Here is a 27,169-nt window from a genome sequence, read left to right as displayed (position 1 = left end):
TTTCTAACCAAGGATTCTGACAATTCACTTAAGCATCTCTCCTGGAATCTCCATGAGAGGGTTGTGGGGTGAGGCACCCAAGATCCACAGGGATTTACATGGCAGCAGCTCATCCAGAGGGGTCTCCTGGATGTCGTTCATGATCAGTTCCACACAGGCATCTGCAGAGATGCATGTGGTTCTATCTAGTCTTTAGTCATCATCCCCTCTCCACAGCAGCCACACCTGAGATGTCCTTGTTCCTATCCGGCCCCTCGTCTTATGGTTCACACCACATCTACTATGGGCAACTCCATCCTGCAGGTCTTCCAGCCTCATTCTCAGATGCTGGACAATGTCAGTCCCATGGAAAGAATCTGCTGTCCCTGCACCGCATTAAGGGATAAGGAGGATCTGTGGTTTTGCCTCAAGTCAGTCTGCCTTGGTGCTTCTGTTTGTCTAATCCGTAGTGGCACAAGGAACTATGGGGTCTTGCTGCCTCCCAAGACCCTGACAAGAAATGGAACATAGAACTCCTCGATATTTGGATCCCCAAATCTGTCTGGGGCTTCTATGGCCGTCCCCTGGGATTCAGTCCAGCGTAGGAGGAGGGCAGGTTGCAAGGACTGGTTCTTGAGGACATTCACCAGATCCTAGTGTTTTCCAACTCTCCCCCACTCCCAGATCCTAGGATTGTATGCTTCTTGGAGAGGGGGGGAAAGAGCGGCCCAGATGTACCACATATTCATCCAATTTTATTCCATGTTTATTGTCTAGACCAGGACTTTGGCACATATATCACTGTTTATTTAAAAAATGTATGCACATGGCTACTTTATAAATCATATTAAAATGTATGTAGTGCAAAACAGTAGCTTTTATCTCACCTTTACCATCCCCCAAGTTATTACTTTTAAATACTTTAGCCGTTTCTTTTACAATAAGATTATATTGCTATTTATTGATTTATCTATTACCTTTCTCTTATGAAATATGTATATTTAGCTCTATTACATTTCCCTCTTCTTCTGACCACCCTTCCATTAAAAATGTTATGAAAACACATTAAAAGACAAAGATATAGCACTGAAAGTTAGGACAGTGATTTGACTGTCAAGCAGCTTAATGCCAGAATATGGAAGAAACAGCTCTATATTTACATAGGTGAACTAAGAATTGCAGCTGATAAAATTTGATGTGAATATCAAAAATGATTATTAAAAGAGAATAGAGATAAAACAAATATACTCATAAAATTATACAAACTTAAGAGGAGGCAAAGGAAGATGTGGGGTGGTGATAGGAGGAAACACGTTAAAATATTCATTTTACACAGAAAAGAATCAAAGTACAGTACACACATTTTCTGCTTTGTTTAACAGAAAAGATACTTTTGAATAACTTAAGGATAAACACAAGCAGAATTAAATCAGGATTATTATTTCCTAAATGAATAGAGAAAAGAAAAAAAAGAAGAAATCCCAGAAAATAAGGAAGGGTAGTTGACATGAGTGCATAAAGATAACATAAGAAAAGGCCTATTTTTACTTGTTTTTTTTTTTTTAATGTTCTAGAGTTTTCCCCCCAGCTTTATTGAGGTATAATTAACAAATAAAAATTGTATCTATTTAGGTTATACAACATGACGTTTTAAGGTGTACAATGTGATGACTTAATATATGTATACATTGTGAAATTATTACCACACGCAAGTTAATTAACACCTCCATCACCTCACATGGTTACCATTTGTGTGTGTATGTGTTTGGTGAGAACACTTAAGATCTACTGTCTTGGCAAATTTCAAGTATATAATACAGTATAATTAACTATAGATCCATGATGTACATTAGCTCCATACAACTTATTCATCTTACAGCCAAAAGTTTGTACCCTTTGACTGACATTTCCCCATTTCCCTGGGCCCCAGCCCCTGGTAACTACCATTCTATTCTCTCTTCTATGAGTTTTATACTTTTAGATTTCACATATAAATGAGATCATACAGTATTTGTCTTTTGGTGTCTGGCTAATATCATTTAGCATAACACCTTCCAGGTTCATCCATGTTGCTCCAGATGGCAAACTTCCTTCTTTTTATGGCTAAATAATATTCCATTGTATGTATATGCCACATTTTCTTTATCCATTCATCCATCCATAGACAGTTAGGTTGTTTACATATCTCAGCTCTCATGAATAATGCTTCAGTGAACATGGGAGTGCAGATAACCTCTTCTAGATCCTGATTTCACTTCCTTTGGATGTATACCCAGAAGTAGGATTGCTAGATTGTACGGATTGTATGGAGGTTCTATTTTTAATTTTTTGAGGAACCTCCCTCCTATTTTCCATAATGGCTGTACCAATTTACATTCCCACCAAGTGTACAAGGGTTCCCTTTCTTCACACCCTTGCCAACGCTTGTTATCTCCTGTCTTTCTAATACTGGAAACAAACTTATTTTAAAATCCAAGCTCTGCATAGTCTAGCTGTGTGGTTTAGCCAAGTCTCTGAACATCTGTAACTCAGTCTTCTCATCTGTATAATGAAAATAAAATGCCCACTTCATATGGTTATTGCAAGATTGAATGAGATCAAACATGCCTCCTATTGCATGGAGTCAGTAAAATTTCACATTCAAAGTAGCATAGTCCAGGCATCTCTTGAAGAACATAAAGGAAGTTCAATTCAAAACTTAAAGTATGACTTCATAAAATACAGTTTTCTCATAGCACATAGCTTCTCGAGAATCCCCATTCAAGTCCCCCATTAGTTTACACATCACCAAGCTCTCCTTGGTCCATATAAGCTCTTGTTCTCATAGTCCTTTCCATCTTCCTCCTGAACCATCCAGTCTTTTCTCTCTCTACCCACTTTCCTGATGCTCTATTTAAAAATCATAAGAAAATGACCACAAATTCAGATCTCTTCTTACAGGAGAGAGGATGAGAGAAGTTGCAAAACTCAGGCAGAGAAAAGAAGGAAGTGAAATTGGAATTATGCTTTAATAAATTTTATCCCCATAACATATGTAAAGTGCCTTACACATAATAAATACTTAATACATAATTATTTCCTTTCTCAATGGCTCCCAACATTTCATAAATGCTTAGTCTTTGTTTTTGATATGTCGTCCATAAATAAAAATAATTATTTAATCCTTGAACACTAAATTTCTCAACACTCTCTCTCCAACTCTACCAAATTAGCAATATGAAAATGGGCACTGCTTCACAGGAGAGTGACTGCTGTTTTAAAGCAAACCTATGATTCAGATAAAATTAAAAACCTATATTACAATATGAATAATCACCTCCTCAAGTCTCTAATCTATGCTTGATATTTTTTTTCATTGCATTTTCTTAAAGCAAGGCACACCTGCACCCCATACCATCCCCGAGGGGGCCTAGAGTGAAACTAGACTCTGCAAAAGACCCCCTTGGTGATTCCAACTTTTTTAAAAGTAAGAGTTTTTTCTCCTGACATTTTAGAAGTGTTATTAAAACTCACTGGATTCTTGGGATTTGGAGAGGGAAGAAAAGAAACAACTGAAACCTTGATTTTCCTCCCCTGGATATCATGTTTGTTTTGACATGTGGGTGTGGTGTGCTTTTCTGGCAATGACTGCACAAATTCAACCCTGGGTGTCTACAGGACACAGCACAGCCATGTCTATGTTGCTTGGACAAGGAGTATTGCTTTTCTGTCTGCAGGTCATTCACCCACAGCTGCTGGGTTCAGGTGTCATAGCACCAAGTTGCTCTGCTCTTTCATTAAGATCTTAAGCTACATACTTATGTGTCTGATAACAAACAGGGAGAGGGACTGTCGAAAAGTTTAATGTAGTGGTGGATGGAGATGGGTTTTGGGGTCATGGATCTGTAGGAAAGGTACAGGTTGCAAGTTTCTGACCCTTTGGGACAAGACACCATTGTCTTTTGTACGACACGTTTCTAACTGAGTGTCAGGATGCCATCATTTCTGCCCCATCTCTTTTTCATTCTGCAGTTCTTTCTGCCGCTTATCTCAGTGGAAGGTCTTCTCAGATGTCTTTGAAAGTTTGAGGTAGCATCTCCCTTATATATCTTGGCACTTATGTAGAGAGTGATAGATGGGTTTTTTTGCAGAATTTCTTCTGCTGAAATGAGTTCTAATATTTTATTTGCTTCAGTCATCATCTTTCCCTTCCTCCGGCCATGGATTATTCTGCTTCAGCCATACACAGTGGACTACTTGGGGTTCATGCATTCATCATATTATTTCACACCTCCATACCTTTGCATGTGCTGCCCCCTCTACTTAGAATTCCTTTTCCTTAGAGCCACAGACATAGAAAACAAACTTATCGTTGCCAAAGGGGGAAAGGGGGGGATGGATAAATTAGGAATTTGGGATTAACATATACACTCTACTGTATATAAAATAGATAACCAACAAGGGCCTACTGTATGGCACAGAGAACTATACTAAATAATTTGTAATAACCTATAAGAGAAAAGAATCTGAAAAAGTATATATAAAACTGAATATGTGTATATATGTATAACTGAATCACTTTGCTGTACACCTGAAACTAATACAACATTGTAAATCAACTATACTTCAATTTAAAAACATTTTTTTAAAGAATTACTTTTCTTCACTTCATTTAGCTATCACCAGTGCTTGTCTCTCAAAACTCAAGTCATGTCACTTCTTCCTGGAAATCTTCCTTGACTCTCCCATTGTGCTCCCCTAGCAGCCTGTAAATACCACATAAAACCAATATTTCCTGAGCACTTATTAAGAGTTAAGCATTGGGTTAAGCACATAACCTCTATTAATTCATTTAATCCTCATGACAATCTTATGTTGAAAGAACTGTTAGAATCCTTTTACAGACAAGAGGAAGAGATGATGAAACATTAAGGAACATGCCCCAGCCCAAGCTGGTGGTGAGGTCCAAATTCAAGTGCAGGTCTGCCTGACTTCAAAGCCTGTCCTCTTTAGCAATAGATTATTTTACCTTTTCTAATAATTAAGGTATATTTGCTGATATACTTTAATTATGGGAATGCTTTCCTGGCTCTTCCATTAATTTGAAAGTTCCTTGGGGTCAGACCTAAAATCTTACTTCAGCATATACTAGTAAGGTGCCTGGCTTAGATCAAGGGCTCAACACAAAGAGCTGTTGAATAAATAAGAGTGGAGGTCTCTGTTCTGTCACTCTCTGTGTTCAGTTTACATTAGAGTACGTCTTTTCTCAGTAAAACTGAAACTCAACTTCACCAGGTCAAACCATACCATATGCTAGTGAGGAAAAGCAGAAGGAATCCGAGGCAACTGCCATATTGGCAGCTCTGAGTTGAGTGAACAGGAAAAACAATGTGTAAGTGCCCATGGATGCCAAGCTCCAGGGATGAATTAGTTTGTGCAGCTGGGAGTCAGTGGCAGCCAGCCCACCAATTTCACACAGGAAGCAATCATCAATAGAGGAACACAGACAAAGGGCAGGAGAAAGATACCCTGTGAAACCAAAAACTGATTGAGAGAAATCCACATAAGTCCAGATAAAGAACAAGATGGTGTAGACAAGATTAAATGTAGTGTCTATTTCAGTAGTGATCTTACAGGGTGGACTACAGGATGTGCCTGAGCATTTGCGGTAACCAAATCACCTATAGTTAGGACTTAGTAGTGACTCCCAGAGAAACAGAGATCCAGGATTTGCTTAGAGAATTGTACCAAGGAGAGAAAGGATCTGCACTCATAGAAATAACTATGTGGTAGTTTTCTAGGCAGTTTTGAATCCCAAGCTCACTTACTTAAAGAATGAATGAGAGTGAATAAAAGTAAATATGTGGCATAATTAAACAGATAAGGTGATGAATGAACAGTCCCACTGAAAGTAACAGACTAGGAATTTGCATGAGAAAAAATATGATTGTGGATGAGATCTGTGATGAGGATAGGAGAGAGTTAGGTATTTTCCAGGAATTTTGAATGTAGGAATTTTAGGTGGTCATGTGTTATATGCATAGCTGGAGAAGTCATACAAGTGTAACAAACAGGGAAGAAGAGTTATGTAGTTAAGTAAGATTGAAAGGTGACCGCAGAATGGGTTTCAGATGAGACAAAAGGGAGAATATAGATGAATGTGTATTTCAAGTTTTGAAATTAAGAAGAAAATATAAAATTATTGGGAATAAACAACATGCAGCAAGAGAACAGTGAAGAAAATCAGGAAACTATTTCTTTTTGGATATCAAAACCATGGAGATAAAAATCCTGGCTTCAAAAGAAGGAATTTCAATAAAAGAAAAGGGGGCAGGAGAGTTCTGGGAAAATGAATGTAAGAGGCAAAAATTAAAATGATAAAAATAAAACAGCAGCCCACTGTAGGAAACCTAAATTCCAAATCTATAGAAAGAGAGCAGTGATATTAAGCTTGAGACAGCAAAGTACAAAAGGAAGGGGGCCACTCAAAGCGGAGCCAAAAAGATTAAATAAAATGTGAAGAGCACAGATATGGAGAAAATGTGCCTTCAAGTTGGAAATGGGATTTAAATAGCGCACATGTACAGAGCCCAAGAGGAGAAAAGAAGACTCAATGTTTCAGAACAAGAAAAAATGTTGAAAAGACACTGCTTTAGGGGCTCTCCGTACAGATCGGTCTAGGAATACAGGTATATGGGGTATAGTGGTTAATGAAAGTTTGAAAATCATGTCATTTCTGGTCAAATTATGGCTTTGAATTGTAGGAAAAGAGCTAGTATATAAAATATTACTGTCCCAAAAGAAACGGGAAAGAGGACAATTATGGAAGGAAATTATACTTATCCTATAAACCAGTGGTTCTCCATGGCAGCATGTTAGAATCCTATGGGAGCTTTTTTTAACTGTACCTGTCTAGACCCTGGCTCCAGATATTCTAAATTAATTTGTTTGGGGTGGGGTCCCAGCATCAGTATTTTTAAAAGCCCCCTTCAGGGGAATCCACTATGGGGTCAAGGTTGAAACCACTGCTACGTGCCCATGAGTCACTTGATGGTAAGAAGGAATTGCATCTGTGTTAGCAAGGAAACATGAAAGGTGACTGTCTGAAATATAAGATTTAGGATCAATCTGTAAGAGAAGTCTAATTGAAGAATGCTTATTTATATAAAACTATTTACCATGTAGAATGACAAATCTAAAAGAGAATCAATAGAGGACATATTTATGTGTAAATAAAAATAAGTGAAATTTAAAGTTGAAAAATATCTAAAATAAAAAATGAGAAATTTGGCAGGGGTATTTAAGGAACCAGCAAATCTTCTTAGAATATGAAGATATTTACAATAAAGTGAAAGGAAATAGCAAAGAGAAGGAAGACTATGATCTTATAGAAATGATTTATGTCTTTGTCTCCCCAGTAGATAGAGCAGGGCCTGGCATGAAATTGGAATTCATAAATTTTGCTGAATAAAGGAAATCTGCATAAGGGTAGGCATGAGAAAACTGTGTAGGAAATCAGGGAGGCAGTGTAATGGATAATGAAAAGCAATGAACTGGCAGTCAGTGCTGGGCTCCACCCACCAGCAGGTCGTTATGTGAGAGGACAAATCAATACATCTCTGTGGCTTACTGTTGGACTATGTGGGCTCAAAGCTCACCTAGCTCTGAAAGTCTATGATCATATCATAGCTTAAAAAATAAATAGACCATCAAAGGGAAAGAAGAAGTCAAAAACATTAAAAAAGAAAAATGGAGTGTGCCAGATGCACATAATAGAATTCATAGATAGATAAACTGAAGGTGAGGAAATGAAAGCCAAAACACCAAAAACAGGAGTAAATAAAATGAGTTTAGAGGTGCACTAAGATGTAAGCTCCCTGAGGGCAGGAGCTTTGTCCATCTTGCTTCTCACTCTATCCCCAATACCTAGAACAATGTTTGGCTCATAGTGGGTGTTGACTTGACTAGAAAGATGAGGAAGGCCAGGTTTTTATAGAGATCCAAGCAGGGCACTGACCTGGAAAGTGTCATGGAGGAAATGGTCAAAAGAAAAAGATGTCCAATAAGCATAAGCACAAAGTATTCACAAGTCATCAACATCATGTATCTGTATGACTGATGTCTTACATGGGGATTGCCATCAACTTACCTTGGTCATACCACATGCAGTAAGTGCACCAGGACATGGGCCACATGAAACATGGGCTTGAAGCTAAGTGTGGTGACATGGAATTAATTCAGATATTGAAAGGATTTTAAAGCAGTACAGTACTTGCCAAGTTCGTTTTCTTTTTTTTTTTTTTTCTTCAGCCAAAAGCATGTGCTTTTCCACAGAAGAACACCAAGGGACCTTGATCATGAATCCATTTTTGTACTGCAGGACAATTCCTGAGGGAATACCTCAATTATCCTAAAAACCTCCAAATAACTCCAGTGTCTTCAAGGTTTAGCCCCAATTATTTTTTCTCCAAGTAAAGCAGGTCCTCTAATTTACAACTCACAGCTTTCCAAAGAGTAGGAACTTTAACAAGGAGTCTACATTTACCTATCTTAAGTTCAAAGACTATATGGACTTACTTAAGCTTTCCTGTCTCATTTCATCACCCACAAATCAAGAGCTTGGATACAATAATGAGGTAAACCAAACCAGAGGTTCACAGGCATTGTCAGAGTACGCTGGCCAATAAGTTGGGCCAAGTTTTCCAGGGTTCAACATGGCATTCCTTTCATCCAGCAGCCAACACACTTGCATTGAACACCTGGATTGGACACTGTACTAGGTGCTAGAAAGATTCATAAGTCAAAGTGTCTCCCCAGAAGGCTTTGTGGTCTAGTGGGAGAGACAGACAGGTCCACATCTAAACAGGAAGGGAAAAGAAAGAGAACTGATTTTTGTTAAATATCTGCTGGAGGCCAGGTTCTGTGATATAGGCATTATCTTCTCTTCTTTATTTAATCCTACAGTCTCTTTTACAGACAAGAAAACTGAGGTTCAAAGAGGGTATTTACTTACCCAAAGTCACAAACCTGAGTGTAGCATAATACAATGGGCATCCACAGTTTTTTCTCCTTGAAAATCCATTCTCTCATCCCTCTACCATACTCAAATGCAATTTTCAAAAAGTTAAAATAACAGTGGTGATAAATGCTATACTAGTAGTTTGAACAAAGGGCTATGGGAGTGCAAAGGGCACAGTGAAACTGTGACTAGGAGAGGAAAGGTGTCAAGGAAGGCATCACCGAGGATGTGACATTTGAGCTGGGCCATGTTAAACAGCTGGAGTTAGTCCTGCTGGATTACTAATGTGTTGATTTTTTGACTACACCTCTTGGGCACTTACCAGAGACACAAAGTGAAGGAAGCAATAATTCTTCTCTGGTCACCAAAACTGCTGAAATGGAGTCACCTGCTATTTCTACACCCACTGGTTTCACACAGACAGTTTCTCAAATAGGGTTACAGTTAGAGGATGTTAGCTTAGGGAGTAGCAGGTGTGTGGATGGAGAGGGATGTGGGCCATGTCTGTTGGGAAGGGAAGCGTCATGGTGCTTTTGAGCCCTTCTTGTTTGCATGCTGGGACTAGAGGTACCAAGAATAGGTAAATGGAAGCTCCAAAGAGGATCTGCAAAGGCACATGGTACAATTTTCGTCTGAGAGTTGTTTTACAAAGAAAGATCTCCAGCATGGATTTTTTTTTTAGAAGCAGAGTTTCTGTTTACTTATTGATGATAAATCAACAGGGTTGCATGGCAGCCAAATGGGTCTTTGAATGTGCTGCTTCATTTTTCCCATTAAGTCTAAGGAGTGTCCCAGAAATGGAAAAAATAAGGCATTAAACTTCAGTGAAGCAAAATTTGGAAAAATGTGTGTGATCCACTGAACAAAAGACACTGGGTTGGACATTAATGGAAAGAAACTTAAATTATGGAAAGTTTAGTGACTATGTACTCTGAAAATTAAGGAAAATAATGGAATGCCCACATAAAGCACATAGAGTCACCAAGTGGGGAGGGAAAGGGAAAAAAATTGAAAAGGTTTTTAAAGCACTATGATGTTTCTCTATAGGAGAAGGTGCACAAAGGCAATAGCTGAATAACTACAAGCCAAGTGGCTGAAGCAGAGAATGACTGAGCATTTCCCAGGTAATCTTCCCCCCCAGGTTAACTCCCCTCTTATAAATGATTCCTCCCACTGTGACCAGTGATCTCTCTAAAATTCAGATCTGATTATATCACTCCTCTGCTTAAATGCCTTCAATGACCTAGTCTCAAGAAAAAGTCCAAATTCCATGGTGTGCCATGCAAGAACTACCATAATGTAGCCATTCTTACTATCCAGCTTTGTCTCTCCCCTTTCCCAACTCACACTTTATCCTCTAATTGCACTGAACTATCTGAAGATACCCCCAAATCAACCTTTGAAATGTTGAAAATATTATTTCTCCTACCTGGAATGCTATGCTTCACCACTATCTTCTTTTTTCAAATACTTGAAAATAATGTTTGAAATAAATGTTTCAAATATTTTGGGTGTTTCAAACATTTTGTTTCAAACATTTTGTATGAACAAACCTTTCAATTCTCACAAGAACTCGGAGGTAGAAGACAATTCTTATTATCATCCCTATTTTATTGTGAGAAAACTGAGATTAAGTCTTTTGCTCATTACTTAAATCCAGCCAATCTTGTTTCCCAGTTCATGATCTTAACATCTTAATAGGCAAAGTATGTGCTGTAGTGGAGTTATGTATAAAGTGCTCTTTCAAATCAAAGACAAGAACTGAGCCCAGAACTGAAATTCAGGAAAACTTTCTTGGAGGAGCTGAGCCCTTTCTTGTGCTAACCTCAGGGTCAATACATTGAATCACTGCCTTAGCTAGTTGAATGAGCAGACCCACTTACCTCAAATTAGGTAGAAAGAAACCAGGGTGGCAGTCAGATGATTCACACAGGTGTGACATACTCTTTGTTAAATATTAATATTTTTATACCATTTGGGAAATAACTATTGCCCCCAATATCCCCAAGTCCCACTCTTGTCATCCTGGCCATCCTAGCTGCAATGCCAGCTTTATAAGATTTAAGCTTCCAAACAGGTGTGAATCAGCTTCTATTTTTGCTATTCTATTCCATTGACCTAATTCTCTACACAAAAAACACACTGCTGTAATTAACTATAGGTTTGTAATAAATCTTGATATCAGCTAGGCTAAGTCTTCCTACTTTGTTTTTCTTCAGAAGTGTCTCAGCTATTCATGGCCCTTTGTTATTCTGTTTATGTATTTTTTATGTTTATCAATGTACTTTGTTTTAGGTATCTATTGCTATAGAACAAATTATTCCATTAGTGGCTGGAAACAACTCATACTTATCTCACAGTTTTTGTGGGTCAGGAATCCTGGAGTGGCTTAGCTGGGGGCCTCTGGCTCAGGGTCTCTCATGCTCAAGCTGTGGGCAAGAGCTGGATAGTCATCTCAAAACTTGACCTGAGGAGGAGTCACCTTCAATTTCCCTCAAGTGGCTGTTGACAAGCCTCAGAAGATCCATGTCCAAGTTCGGTCACTCCGGCCTCTCCACAGGGCTGCCTGGAGACGTAGAAGCTGGCTTCCTCCAGAGCAAGCAATCCAGAGAGAGTGAGAGTCAGCACCTGAGGCAGAAGCCACAGAAGTGACATCCCGTCATGTCTTCCATATTCTATCCATCAGAAAAGAGTCATTAAGTCCAGTCCACCCCAAGGGGAGGGGATCACACAAGATATGAGGAAGTGGGGATCATTGGCAGCCATCTTAGAGGCTGTCTACTACAATTTATTTTAACTGTAAATTTTTAAAATAGAAAATACCTTCTCATAGTTAAAAATTTTACATGTACCAGAGGCCATATAGTAAGAAGTGTCCCTCACACCTCATTTGTCAAGTTCTATGAAAAATATTACTGAAATTTTGACTGTAATTGCATTGGATCTAGAGATTTGAGAATTGGTATTTTTGTGATATTGAGTCTTTCTCTCTCCATGAAAAGATGAAGTGTCTTTTGTCTAGATCTTGTTAATATCTTTCAGTATATTGTCATAATATTTTTAATTTATTTAGATCTTATTAATATCGTTCAATAGATTATCATAATCTTCTCTTTAACGATTCTGCACATCTATTAGATTTATTTCAAGTACTTTATTTTTGTTGCCATTGTAAATAACACCTTTTAAATATATATACTTTCTGACTACTTGTTGCTGATTGTATATATGCAATTGACTCATATATTGACATATATCCAGCACCTTTGCTAAACTCTCTTATTAATTCAAAAGAAATTGTCAGTGTATCTTCTATGTGGATAATTTTGTCAACCTCAGTGATGACAGTTTTGTTTCTTCCTTTCCAAATTGTATACCTTTTATTTATTTTTCTTCTTTTACAGTGTTGGTTAGGGCTGACAGTGAACTACCGTTTTGTTTCTGATTTTAAAGGGAATGTTTTGACGTGTCATGATTTAAATAAATCTTATGTAGTTCTTTTGTAGATACCACTTAGCAGATCAAAGATGTTCTTTTTTATTTCTAGTTTACTGAGATATTTTAAAATAGTTAATGGACTGGGAATTTTAATTTTTCTTTTATTTTCCATATATTAAGATGATTATACCATTTTCTTCTTTAATCTGTTTATATGGTGATTTTCTATTATTGAATTAACTTCATAATTAGGAAACCATCTTAGTAATGATGTATATTTCATTGGATTTTATTTGCCTATTATTTCCTTTAGAATTTTTGTATCTATATTAGTGAATGAGATTGTCCTGTAATTGACCTTTTTCATACCATCATTGTCTGGTTTTGATAATTAGGTTTAATAGCCTCATAAAATAAGGTGGGAATATTCTCTCTTTTCTTATTTCCTAGAAAATTTTGTAGAAATATCTGTTATTTAAATATTTGAAAGTATATGAAAGAATTTGCTTGTAAAATCATCTGACCCTAGCATTCTCTTTGTGAGAAGATTTTAAACTTACACTGATTAAAATTATTTTATGGTAATGTGACTATTCAGGCTTTCTCTTTTCTGTTGATTTTGATATGTTATATTTTTTCAAGTAATTTGCCCATTTCATCTAATCTTTTAATGGATTGGCATAAGTTGTATATAATATCCCGTTATCTTTTTAAGTTCTTCTGCATCTGAAGTTACATCCTCCTTTTTTATTTATTTAAAATATAGGTTTTTTGATGCCTATCTCATTTTTTAATCAATCTTACTGGACATTGAGCAATTTTGTCACTTCACAAAAACCCAACTTAGTTGATTCTCCTTGCTTTCTATTTCATTTATTTCTTTCATTTCTACATTTATCCTGATTATTTCTTTTTCTCCACTTCTGACTTTATTGCTATTTTTAGTTTCTTTTTTACATACAATGTTATGTTAGTTTCAGGTGTACAACATAGTGATTTGACATTTATATACATTATGAGATGATCACCATTGTAAGTCTAGTTACCATCTGTCACCATTTTAAGTTATTACAATATTATTGACTATATTCCCTATCCTGTATATTAAATCCCCTTGACTTATTTACTTTATAACTGGAAGTTTGTGCCTCTTAATGCCCTTCACCTATTTTGCCCATCTTCCCTCCATCTCCATCTCAGTTTGTTCTCTCTATGAATCTGTTTCTGTTTTGTTTTATTTATTAATTTGTTTTGTTTTTTAAGATACCACATATAAGTGATATATGGTATTTGCCTTTCTCTGTCTGACTCATTTCAATTAGCATAATACCCTTTAGGTCTATTCATGTTTTCACAAATGTTTATAGTGGCTGACTAATATTTCATTATTTTATATACATGTACCATATCTTCTTTATCCATTCACCTATTGATGGACACTTAGGTTGTTTTCATATCTTTGCTATTGTAAATAATGGGGCAATAAACATAGCATTGCATATTAGCATTTTCATTTTCTTCGAATAAATTAGCATTTTCAAATTAGCATTCTCATTTTCTTTTTCAAATTAACATTTTCGTTTTCTTCAAATAAATACCCAGAAGTGGAATTGCTGGATCATATGATAGTTCTATTTTTAATTTTTTGAGGAATCTCCGTACTGTTTTCCATAGTGGCTGCACCAATTTCCATTCTCACCAACAGTGACTGCGGGTTCATTTTTCTCCACATCCTCTCCAACACTTGTTTTTTGTTTTTGTCTTTTTGATAGCAGCCATTCTCACAGCTGTGAGGTGATATCTCATTGTGATTTTGATATGCATTTCCCTGATGATTAATAATGTTGAGGACCTTTTCATGTACCTGTTGGCCAGCTGTATGTCTTCTTTGGAAAAATTTCTGTTCAGATCTTTTGACAATTTTTTAAATTGGATTGTTTGGGTTTTTTGATATTAAGTTGTATAAGTTCTTTATATATTCCAGATATTAACCTCTTATCAGACATGTGATTTGCAAATATTTTCTCCCATTCATGAGGTTGCCTCTTTGTTTTGCTGCTGGTTTCCTTTGCTTAAAAAAAAAAAAATTCAGTTTGATGTAGTCCCATTGCTTATTTTTGCTTTTGTTGCCCTTGCCTAAGGAGATAGATCTCCAAAAATATGCTAAGACCAAAGTCAAAGATCTGACTGCCTATGTTTTCTTCTAGAAGTTTAGTAGTTTCTGGTTTTCCATTCAAGTCTTTATTCCATTTTGAGTTAATTTTTGTATATGGTGTAAAATAGTGGTCCAGATTCATTCTTTTGCATGTAGCTATCCTATTTTCCCAACATCATTTATTAAAGAGACTATATTTTCCCCATTGTATAGTCTTACCACCTTTGCTGTAGATTAATTTTCCATATGTGAATGGGTTTGTTTCTGTTGTATTGATCTATGTGTCTGCTTTTATGCCAGTGCCATACTGTTTTGATTACTATAGTTTTGCAGTATAGTTCAAAGCCAGGGAGTGTGATACCTCCAATTTTGTACTTTTTTCTCAAGATTGCCTTAGCAATTCAGAGTCTTTTGTGGTTCCATACAAATTTTAGGTCTATTTGTGTTTTTTCTATGAAAAATGCAGTTGGTATCTTGATAGGGATTGCATTGAATCTTTATATTGCTTTTGGTAGTATAGGCATTTTAACAATATTAATTCTTCCAATCCATGAGAACAGTATAAATTTCCAACTATTTTTGTCATCTTTAATTTTTTTCATCAATGCCATAGCTTTCAGAGTACAGGTCTTTCACCTCCTTGGTTAAATTTACTCTGAGGTATTTAAATTGGTGCAATTGTAAGTGGAATTGTTTTCTTAATTTCTATTTTTGAGAGTTCATTGTTAGTGTATACAAATGCAACAGATTTCTGTATGCTAATCTGTATCCTGCAACTTTGCTGAATTCATTTATTAGTTCCAATAGTTTTTGGTGGAGTCTTTGGGGTTTCCTGTTTATAGTATCATGTCATCTGCAAATATTGACAGTTTTACTTCTTTCTTTCCAATTTGGATGCCGTTTCTTTTTCTTGTCTGACTGCTGTGTCTAGGACTTCTATAATAAAAGTGGTGAGAGTGGGCATCTTTGTCTTGTTTCTGACCTTACAGGAAATGCTTTTAGCTTTTTGTCATTGAGTATGATGTTAGTCATTGATTGTTGAGTGCAGTCTTTATTTTGTTGCAGTATGTTCCCACTATACCCACTTTGTTAAGAGTTTTTATCATGAATTATGTTAAATTTTGACAAATGCTTTTTCTGCATCTATTGAGATGATCAATGATATTTATCCTTTGTTTTGTTAATATTGTGTATTATGTTGATTCATTTGTGGTTGTTGAACCATCCTTGCATTCCTCATTCCTGGAATAAATCCCATTTGATCATGATGTATGATCCTTTTAATGTACTGTTAAATTCTGTTTGCTAATATTTTGTTGAGGATTTTTGTACCTATGGCCTGTAATTTTCTCTGTGTGTGGTGTCCTTCTGGTTTTGCTATCAGGGTAATTCTGACCTCATGGAATGATTTTGGAACTGTTCCCTCCTCTTCAATTATTTTTAGAATAGTTTGAGAAGGATAGGTATTAACTCTTCTTTAAATGTTTGGTAGAATTCACCTGTGAAGCCATCTGCTCCTGGACTTTTGTTTATTGGGATTTTTTGAGTTACTGACTCAGTTTCATTACTAGTAATTGGTCTATTTAGATTTTCTGTCTCTTCCTGATTCAGTCTTGGTAGGTTGTATGTTTCCAGGAATTTATTCATTTCTTCTAGGTTTTCCAATTTGTTGGTGTATAACTGCTCATAGTAGTCTCTTATGATACTTTGTTTTTCTATGGTAAACTGTAACTTTTCATCTTTCATTTCTGATTTTATTTGGGCTCTGACTCTTTTTTCTTGATAAGTCTGGCCAGAGGTTTGAAAATTTTGTTTATCTTTTCAAAGAACAAGCTTTTAGTTCTATTGATCTTTTCTAGTTTTTTTTAGTCTCTATTTTTTATTTCTACTCTGAGCTTTTTTATTTCCTTCCTTCTGCTAACTTTGGGCTTTGTTTATTCTTTTTTTTTTTCTAGTTCCCTTAGGGGTAAGGTTAGATTTTTTGAGATTTTTCATGCTTCTTGAGGTCAGCCTGCATTGTTATAAACTTCCCTCTTAGAACTGCTTTTGCTGCATCCCATAGGTTTTGGAAGGGTATATTTTCTCTTCTTGTTTGTTTCAAAGTTATTTTAATTTCCTCCTGATTTCTTCATTGACCATTAATTGTCTAGTAGCATATTGTTTAGACTCCACATATTTTTATTTCATCCAGTTTTCTTTTTCTAGTTGATTTCTAGTTTCTACCATTGTAATTGGAAAAGATTCTTGATGTGATTTCAATCTTCTTCAATTTAATGAGACTTGTTTTGTGGCCTAACTTGTGATCTCTTCTGGAGAATGTTCCCTGTGGACTTGAAAAGAATGTGTATTCTGCTGGTTGGGGATGGAATGTTCTGTATGTATCTATTAAGTCTATCTAATCTAATATGGTACTTAAGGCCAGTGTTTTCTTAGTGATTTTCTGTCTGGATCCATTACCATAAGTGGAGTATTAAAGTCTCCACTCTTACTGTCAATTTATCTTTTTTTATTTCTGTTAATATTTGCTCTATATATTTAGGTGCTCCTATGTTGGGTGCATAAATGTTTACAAGTGTTATATTCTCTTGTTGGATTGTCATAATTATGTAATACCCTTTGTCTCTCTGTTGCTATTTTTAATTTAATTTTTGAGTTGTAGTGTTAGCTTATTAATCTTCAATCATTCTTTTCTAATACAAATATTTAAGTACTGCTTTATCTGCATTCCAAAAACTTAATATGTAATATTTTCATTTTCAATCAATTATAAGTATTTCCCAAATTTCTTTATGATCTTTATTTGACCCATGAGTTATTTAGACTTTACATTTTCAAATGTATGCTGTGGTTTAGTAATCTTTCTGTAAAATATTTCTAACTTAATTGCATTGTTATCACAGAACATAGTCTGCATGATAAGAATTCTCTAAAATTTGATGAGTCTAAATTCTGTTTAGTTTTCATAAATGTTCAATGAATGCTTGAAAAGAATGGTTTTCTCTAATTGTTTGGTGTGGGAGTCAATATATCAAGTTTGTTGATAGTGGTGGACAAATGTCCTTTAATCTAAGTTATTGATTGTTCTGCTTGATTTATCAATTGCTGAGAATTGTTTTCATATTGGTTATAATAATGGTGGATTTTTCTCTTTTTCTTATTGTTTTTAGTATTTACTTTATATGTTTTGAAGGTATGTAATTATGTGCATGTGTGTTTTGAACTGTTATTCCAAGGGAATTCAACCTTTTACCATTATATAGTGGATATTTTTATTTCTAGTAGTGATTCTTGTCTTAAAGTCTTGTTTTGTCTGAAGTTCCCATAACCACACCAATTTACTTTTCATTATTTTTTTCTGGTATATCTTCTTCCAGCATTTTACTTTCAATTTTTATATCCTTATATTTTGGTCAAGTCTCTTATAAACAACATGGAGTTAGATCTTTTTTTAACACAGTCAGACAAACTTAACCTTCTAACTGAAAAGTTTAGTTCATTGATATTTACTGAGATTGTTGATGTATTGAATTTCTCTTTACCACCTTATTTTTGCCCTTTTATTTGCCCTGCTTTTTTTGTTTATATTTTTCATTGCCATCTTTTGGATTGCTTAAGGTTTTTGTTATTTTTCTTTTTTTAACCTTTATTCATTTGGAAGTTTACACTGTATTTCTATTATTTCAGTAGCTGTTTAGAAATTTTAACATGTAAACATATTAAAGTCTAAAATGCTTTAATATTAGTTGTTCCAACTTACATGTTATTATCAGGAAATATTTTACTTGTATTCAAAATTCTTTTCATATTCCACAAATGAAACATTATTATTGTCATTGTTGTTTTAAATATTGTTTTATACAATAAATATTTATCTAGATTTACCCACATGTTCACTCCTTTCTTCACTATCCTCTCTTTCTTCCTTCTCAGACCTTCCCTCTGGGATCATTTTCATTCTTCTTGAAGTGTATTCTTCAGTAGTTACTCTACTGATGGTAATAAACACCATAATTGATGGTAAACAGTTTTTTGTGTTCCGAGAATGTCTTCATTATACTCACATTCTTAAAAGACAGTTTTGCTGTGTGCTTACGTTTATTTTCTCTCAGACTTTGAAAACAGTATAACACTATATGCTATTTTTTCATTTTTGTCTTTAATTGTTATTTGTTTCTAATCTGCTTTTTCTCTCTGACTACTCATTAAATTTGTTTTCCTTTGTTATTTTGCAGCTTCACTGCAATGTAACTAGACATATAGATATAGATATAGATATAATGTTTGCATCTTTCCTGCTTGGAACTTAGTGATTCCTAAATCATAAGATGTGTGTCTTTTATCAGTTTTGGAAATTTTTCACTGTTATCTCTTAGAATATTATCCATTTTTCATTTTCATGGCCACTCCTTCTGTAACCCTGATTACATGTATGTTGGACATTTGCTTTCATTTTATGATCCATGATTTTTGATGTCTCCTTCATGGTTACCATATCTTTGACATTGGTATGCATCTGGTCATTTCTGTAGGGTCATCCTATAATTCAGTCCTTCTCTTGAGTTGTATGGAATCTGCTTTTAAAACTAACCGAGTTTATTTCAATTATGCTTTTCAAGTCTATAATTTCTTCTTCAAATGTGCCTTATCATCACTGAGAGTCTCTAAACTCATACTTTCAGTACTGTTTTATGTTCCTTTAAACTTATAAAATATGCTCTTTTTCTATTATATATTTGAATATTTGAATATCATAAGTCTTTGTATGTTTGATATTTGTTTATTTATTTCAACTATTGGGTATTTCTGCTGATTCTCAGCCATGTTTCTTGTTCCCACATCTGTTTTGTAATGTTTAACTGTTGAGTTGTTTATCTGATATACTTTTATCTGAATGAATTCTTAGAGGCATGAAGTTGAGAGTTCTTTCACCCACATAAGATTTATACCTGCTTATGGAATCTACCTTTAAACCTATTATTTTCTAATAATTTTGTTTTAAGATAAAATAAGCAAATTTCCCATGTAAATTAGGATTTACCTCTAGTTCACTGTTCACTGAAGATGTGGCCCTTTTTGTTAGGTAGGGTCTTGGCTTCACATGCAGGTCTTTTATGTGACTCCTTACATTATATGGACACCAATATTTGTTCCCTGCTACCTATGAGGCCATTAAAACATAATCTCTGGATCACCAGAAATCCACAGGTGCCCAGAAAGCAGTCATGGACTTTTCTCCCAGGATATACGCTTTTGTTTCATGTTTGAGTGCTGGGGATTTCCTTACTCTGTTGCCAGCTCAACCATGTAATGAATAGTTTTTCCAAACACTTTATATAGTATCTGGGATTATTCTGTAGTGTAAGGCTTTGCAGAATATCAAGTTTGTAAAACTGCCAGAAATGGAAACCTAATTTATTCTTTTTAAATTTTGCCTAAATTAGAACAGTTCCTTTTTTAGATGACTAAGTCATTTTCTATTAAAAATTCCTTATAATAAAAATATGTTTCTGTAAAACAGAAAATTACAAAAACTTCATAGAAAGAGAATATTGCTAAAAATTGTACCACTTCCCCAAAATATCTATGTATTAGGTTAAACCATTCAACATAGTCCTTCTATAGGTCAAAACTAACTTTACATGGTTCAAATAAATATTTCCTTCCAGTGTTTTTTTCAATAACTGTGTTATATAGTTAAAATAATAATTTATATATAATCTTATATATTTTTCCCTTTGTAGAAACATTTCCCCATTAAACTTCTCACAATAGCTTGCTTATACAATACTTATATACATGGTATTTAGCCTAATTGTTTTAATCATTTCCATATTTTCAGACATTTAAATTGTTTCCACATTTTTATATAGCTAATACTATCGTGAACATCTTTATGCCTAGAGCAATTTTCTGAATTTTGTATTTTCTCTTAGAATGGAGAAATGGAAATGAAATTGCTGATTTAGAAGCTTAAAGTTTTTAAGAATCTTATTATCTACCAGCAAATTACACTCCCACTTGCAGATGTAAAATATCAGAATAGAATATTTGGAGTCTCTCTCAGTTTCCAATTTGGTATTTCAACACCTCATTAGAAAAGTCATGTGATGCTTTAGCTCTAACCTACATCTCACCTATTGCGATGTGTTCTCATTTTCATATTATCTGTTCTTGGTTTAAATATCTCCCAGATACTCACCCATTTTGTGTAATTACTGAAAGAATCTCATCCAACTTCCCTTAGGAATTTTTTCAAAAGTACTATAAAAGTCAAATTACTTAAATCTACCTAAATTAACTCTTCAAAGAGGTATGCCAATTCTCACCAAAGGCCTAAAATTTAATTCCAAGCAAGTGTCGAGATTTCATTTCATTTCCATTTGTGGAAACCCCATTTTGTTCCTCTCTCCCAAATTCTTCTCTATGTAACAAAAAAGGCAATAACTCATACATTTTTTTCTCACTAGATTGTTTCAATAACAATAATAAGAGATACTTTTTATTGGGCACCTAATCTATGCCAGGAATCATGTTAGGCACTTTACATGATCTCTAATTCCCATAATAAACTTGCAAAGTATCATCATGCCCTCTTGATATCTGAGGAAAACTGAGTCTCAGAGAGGTTAAAGAGCCATGGAAAATAAAGGGTGGCCAAATAAATTTGGCCAAAGTCAAGCCTTCCTCTACAGAAATATAAACACACACACACTAGTCAAAGTTATGGCTCAAAAAAGCTGGAGAGGGGGTCTCTTTTGTGCAGATGTCTTGGGACAACAAAAGGAGTCATGGACATAATGGTTCACCCTTTATGTCATAGATAGAATCTAAAGGCCACTATAAAGAAACCTAGCTAACCAACCTTGTTAAATAGCTGCTGAGAAACAAACAAAACAGTTGAGAAAATGAATGCATAGTCTGAAGATGGTTTTCCCTGTGGCTTAGTTTAATCAGCTAACACCCAAGAACAGCACAGCTAAGCTAGTTTTTTCATTCAATGCCATATTCAAGCGATGTTTCACAGCTTTAATAGCCCTGTCAACATTCATCAGGGAATCAGTGCAGCCCTCCAGAATCCTGCCATAAAAACACAGTGGCTTTTTTTAATTAGAGTTATGCAACCTTCAGCACACCCCAACTCTATGTTGAATTGATGTGTCTCACTCTCACCTTAAACTCACCAAGATTCAGATGAGTCCAAGGGAAGCAGAGAGGGGTCAACATGGGCCCAGATGAACAAATGTATTTTCATAGGTTTCACAGTAAGCTTTTAACTCTTGATGCCATGGCTTTTTAAAAAATGAATAAATTATGGTAGGAAAATCTAACTCTCACCAACATGACAGTTGTTAGGTAATCTATATGCTGGACAGAAGTTCTGTGAAACATAGAAAAGTAGATGTAAATTCAAGATTCTGGTGGCATCAAGGTTGCTATATGCATGTATACCTGCACAGAGAATGTTATTCAGGCAGGAAATTGGGAGCCTAATTTAATTTGTTTTATTATTTTTTTTTAAAATGATATTATTTACCAAAAGTCTTGCATCCATGTTATTTTTAAAAATATAATGAGTCTTCTATGATTATCATCCCTGGTTTTTGAATGGATCTGTGTACTCACTGAAAATCTATAGCTGGAGGTATTAGGAAAGAGGAGGGTATTCAACAGTAAAGTATAGACACTTGCTGCTTTTCCTAAAAATCGGATTGCAGAATCCTAGATACTTTGCTATTAAAACCACAATACATTGGGCTTCCCTGGTGGTGCAATGGTTAAGAATCTGCCTGCTAGTGCAGGGGGCACGGGTTCAAGCCCTGGTCCGGGAATATCCCACATGCCACGGAGCAGCTAAGCCCATGTGCCACAGCTACTGAGCCTGTGCTCTAGAGCGCATAAGCCACAACTACTGAGCCCGTAAGCCACAACTACTGAAACGCATGCGCCTAGAGCCCTGTGCTCTGCAACAAGAGAAGCCACCGCAATGAGAAGCCCGCGCACCACAATGAAGAGTAGCCCCTGCTCACGACGACTAGAGAAAGCCCGTGCACAGCAACAAAGACCCAATGCAGCCAAAAATAAATAAATAAAATAAATAAATTTGTAAAAAAAAAAAAAATCATAAAACCACAATACATTATGGTGATGGTCACTTCTGGGCTTGAAGCTTCCATTGTCCATGAATTAAATGGAAAAAGTTTGTTCTTTTTATTTTTGCAATTCACTACTCAGGAGCTGTATTCAAAAATAAATAGCTCTAGGCAACTATAGGAAGAAAACTTCCAGTTGAACTGATATGAAACCCATTTGCTAAATACGGGGGTAAATTAAGTTTTTAAATTATACAATTTAAAAATAAATAGCTCTTACAATGGCAAGAAATAGAAAAATGCATACTCTGAATCTCCACCTATTAGCGATCTTTTTGCCACAGCTCTCATTTTCTCTAAGATTAAATAATATGTTAAACATGATTTGATCTTTTTTTTAAGTGTATATTTACTATAAATCAATTATCTTGAATTTGATCTCAAATTTAATTTTTCTTCAAATAAACATATACAGCATCAAGTAGTATAGATATAAAAAAAAACTTTCCTCACTTACCTACTCAGAGTATGCCAATCATGAAATCAAAATTCTGTTTCATTTTTTAAAATAAACCAAAACTTTTTATAAAATGTTGCTTTCCAAAAATTCATGTACAAATTTTGACCTCACTTTTGTAATTTTCCTTGGCAAAATTTCTGGAATAAATTAATCAAATGCAACCCTCCACAGGAAAACACTTCCAAAAAATAACTTCCTCCACTGAAATGGAGTCTACAGAATGACAAGTGACTTCTCCACTTGACAATGTAAAATTTAATGCTTATTTGCCAAAATATTCATTTTTATTGATAAAAGGAGACTTTGATTGGCAATTCATTAGATATGTGAAATAATTTATTTCCTGTTATATCCCAAATATTCAGGTACAAATATATCTGAATATCTAGAATAGATGCGTTGGAAAGAGAAGAGAAAATCTGGGGTCATATTTTTATCCAGGGTAGTAATCTAAGAATATTCTTACCTTTTGATAAATTAGCTTTGAGGCCAAAGTGGAATAAAACAGGTAAGGAAATTAAACTTGTCAAATTTTTTGTAATCGTTGTAATGGGAAGTAACATCTCATAAACTTGTCTAGGAAGAAAATTCTGACCTCCTGTAATAAAGTCAATATGTGCAGAGAAATGGCATGAGTGTCAAATTAAGGGTTGATCTGTCTTCCCTGGAAGAAATACCAGGCCACCTTTGGTCAAGGACTAACTTCATAAATGAGTCTAGCAGGTAGTTACCTAACCTGTATGTTCTGAAAACTCTAGCAATGCTGCCTTTCTCAAAACATCTTTCCAGTGTCTGTTACTGGTACCTGAAATTCCACCATTAGAAGATTATTATCCTCCTTTCATGTTTTGTCCCATGCTAAAATGTAAATACTACAGAGAGTAATAATATATGAAGCTTATCAGTCATTTCTGTCTTCATGGTGATGAGTTGTTAATTGAAGAGATAAATAAAGTTTGAAATAATCATCTGTCATGGGAAAGGAAACGCTAGTAAAGAGAGAAGGCCCTGGAAGATTCTGGAAGGCACTGAGAATTATGGGAGGTCACGGGGAGAGAAGGGAAGGCAATTTTTTAAAACTTTTTATTTTATATTGGAGTATAGTTGATTAACAATGTTGTGTTGGTTTCAGGTGTACAGCAAAGTGATTCAGTTATACATATACATGAATCTATTCTTTTTCAACTTCTTTTCCCATTTAGATTATTACATAATATTGACCAGAGTTCCCTGTACTATACAGTAGGTCCTTGTCAGTTATCAATTTTAAATATAGGGAAGGCAATTAAGCCAATGGAAGCTTCACAGTTTCTAATTAAATGGAGTTATAATCCTCCTGGGGCATAGCTGCATGGGGGGAAATGTTGCTGGTTGGGTCAAACTCTGCTTCTAAGAGCTAGGAAAATAACACAAGTAAGGTCTTTGAAACAGAAAATAAAGTATAAAATAACTAAGAAAACAAACCGTCTTTTGATTTGAAAATATGATCCTCAAAGAGTCAGGATCTACAGACATCTGTAACTGCAGCATTTCTTTTTTTGTGTCTTCAACATGGTTAGAAGGCAAAAAACCCAACAGCAACTCTTTCAGAGGAGGATCCAAGGGAACATAACGTAAGTATTTCTCTAAGTGTGTTCCATGGAATACTTAAGTGGATAGATGCTAGAGTGATGAGTGGGAGGGAGTTCTTTAGATAAGTAAGTTTGAGAAAAGCTTTATACCATAGGTCTCTCTTAAAGGGTTAAAACATGTGTATGGCAGAGACTATTGCGTGTTCATGAAAATCCATCTCCTTGTTCTCCAGATCACATTTCCCAGCATTCATTTGCAGTTAGGTGTGGCCATGTGCTGGGTTCCAGACAATGGGATGTGCTTTCTGGGTAGAAGTCATGTGTTCTACTCTCTGGATTGGCTCATAAAACCTCCCATGCACCATCTTCCTTGCTCTTTGCTCCTTCCAAATGTCTGGAATGGAATAAATCTGGGGTGATTTGAGGACCTCTTCGTTGAGGATGATGAAATTGATGGACAGTGAGTGGCTTTATGAATTACCTTTTGGAGGCAGCCACCTAATCAAGAGCTCTACTGTTGGACCACGTCATGAGCCAGAAATATGTCTTATAATGTTAAGCCACTGAGATTTCAGTATTTTTTCCTATTACAACACTTTAGGTATTTATCCTAACTAATAAAATGCTTTGCATCTTAAACATTTGAAAGGTATTGCAGTTAAAAAATCATATTTACTTTTATTAAACCCAATTTTTTCCACTGATTTAATCACAGTACCTTTATGGTTTTGTTTTGTTTTTACTTTAACAACTATTAGCTAGTAGAACTATTAGTTTTTTTATTGGGGAAAAACTATGTCTTTCTTTAGGGAAGACTCACTAAGCCTTTCTTCACTCCCTCTAGCCTTCTAGAAGTTTATTCTAGCTAGAAGAGAAGTTTATTCTAGGTAAAAGAGGAGAGGACTAAGAAACAAACTATGGCCAGGATTATGGGGATGTACAGCACCAGGGATTTTAATTATAAACTCACCCACAGAGCCATGTTAGATATTCCAATGCAGAATTAACTAGGTGAGTGCAGAGAACAGAGGCATATGGTCTCTGAGGAAGCATCTCAGAGACAGCCTCTCCCACAACTGGGAGCTGGGCCTGGCCCAGGAGAGCTTTGCCCTCATCCACGAGGACTTTGGTGTCAAAGAGACCTTCTTCAAATTCTCCAAGAGGGAAGTGACTGACCCCTTTTGACCCTGTTCTCATCAAGGTGAAAATTTTCCACCTGGACAAGTACAAAGAAGTCAAGGTGCCCATGATGTACTGGGAAGGCAAGTTTGCCTCCACAGTTGATAAGAATTTTCATTGCCACATCCTCAAACTGCCTTACTGAGGAAATGCCACCATGCTGGTGGTCCTCATGGAGAAGATAGGTGACCATCTTGCCCTTGAAGACTACCTGACCACAGACCCGGTGGACACACAGCTCAAAAACATGAAAACCAGAAAAACGGAAGTTTTCTTTCCAAAGTTCAAATTAGATCGGAAGTATGAGGTACATCTACAGGGACTGAGGAATATGTAAAACACAGCATGGAAAGGCGATCAGCACAATCCAGGTGGTGGGGAATAATTTGCAAGAGAAAAATATTCCATTTCTTTGACAAATTAGTTATAAGGGAAAAAGGGAAGTGGGAGTGGTCTACATATTGAAAAAGCCTTAAGAAATATATCTGCCATTTGCAATGTGTCGTCTTTATCTAGACCATGATTCAAACAAACTATAGTGAAATATGACATTTGTGAGAGAATAATTTAACAGTGGATACTATTAAGTATTCTTAATAATATCTGACAATTGTATTGAATTTATGATCATAAAAAGTCTTTAGGGACTTCCCTGGTGGCACAGTGGTTAAGATTCCGTGCTCCCAATGCAGGTTCCTGGGTTCAATCCCTGGTCAGGGAACTAGATCCCGCCTGCAGCAACTAAGAGTTCGCATGCCACAACTAAGGAGCCAGCGAGCTGCAACTAAGAAGCCCGCCTGCCACAACTAAGACCCAGTGCAACCAAATAAATAAATATATATATAATTTAAAAAAAGAGTCATTATCTTCTAAAAAAGGATGAGGTACATGAACTGCTGAAGGAGATGGGAATCAGCAGAATCTTCTCACCGTGGGCTGACCTGAGTGAACTCTCAGTTACTGCGAGAAATATTAAAATAACCAAGGTTTTACAAAGAGCAATGATTGAGGTTAGTAAGGAACTGAAGCAGTGGTGGGAAACCTGTCAGAAATCACTGCTTATTCCATGCCTCCCATCATCAAAGTGGACCGACCATTTCATTTCATGATCTGTGAAGAAACCTCTAGAATGCTGCTATTTCTGGGCAGGATGGTGAATCCAACTCTCCTGTGACCTATGACATGCGTGAGTATTTAGAACTATAGCAGATGTTGAATCCGAGGTGTTTGAACCTACAC

General features: G+C 35.6%; 1 pseudogene; it reads left to right on the top strand.

The window, feature by feature from the left end:
* The first annotated feature begins 282 nt into the window (after window positions 1-282).
* On the top strand, window positions 283-27,104 carry LOC137751045 (protein Z-dependent protease inhibitor pseudogene; annotated as a pseudogene).
* The last annotated feature ends 65 nt before the right edge of the window (window positions 27,105-27,169 follow it).

This window comes from Eschrichtius robustus, chromosome 17 (assembly GCF_028021215.1).
Source record: "Eschrichtius robustus isolate mEscRob2 chromosome 17, mEscRob2.pri, whole genome shotgun sequence".
Classification (NCBI taxonomy): Eukaryota; Metazoa; Chordata; class Mammalia; order Artiodactyla; family Eschrichtiidae; genus Eschrichtius; species Eschrichtius robustus.
The sequence above is the reverse complement of the archived record's forward strand: the minus strand, read 5'-3'. Positions and strand labels throughout refer to the sequence as shown.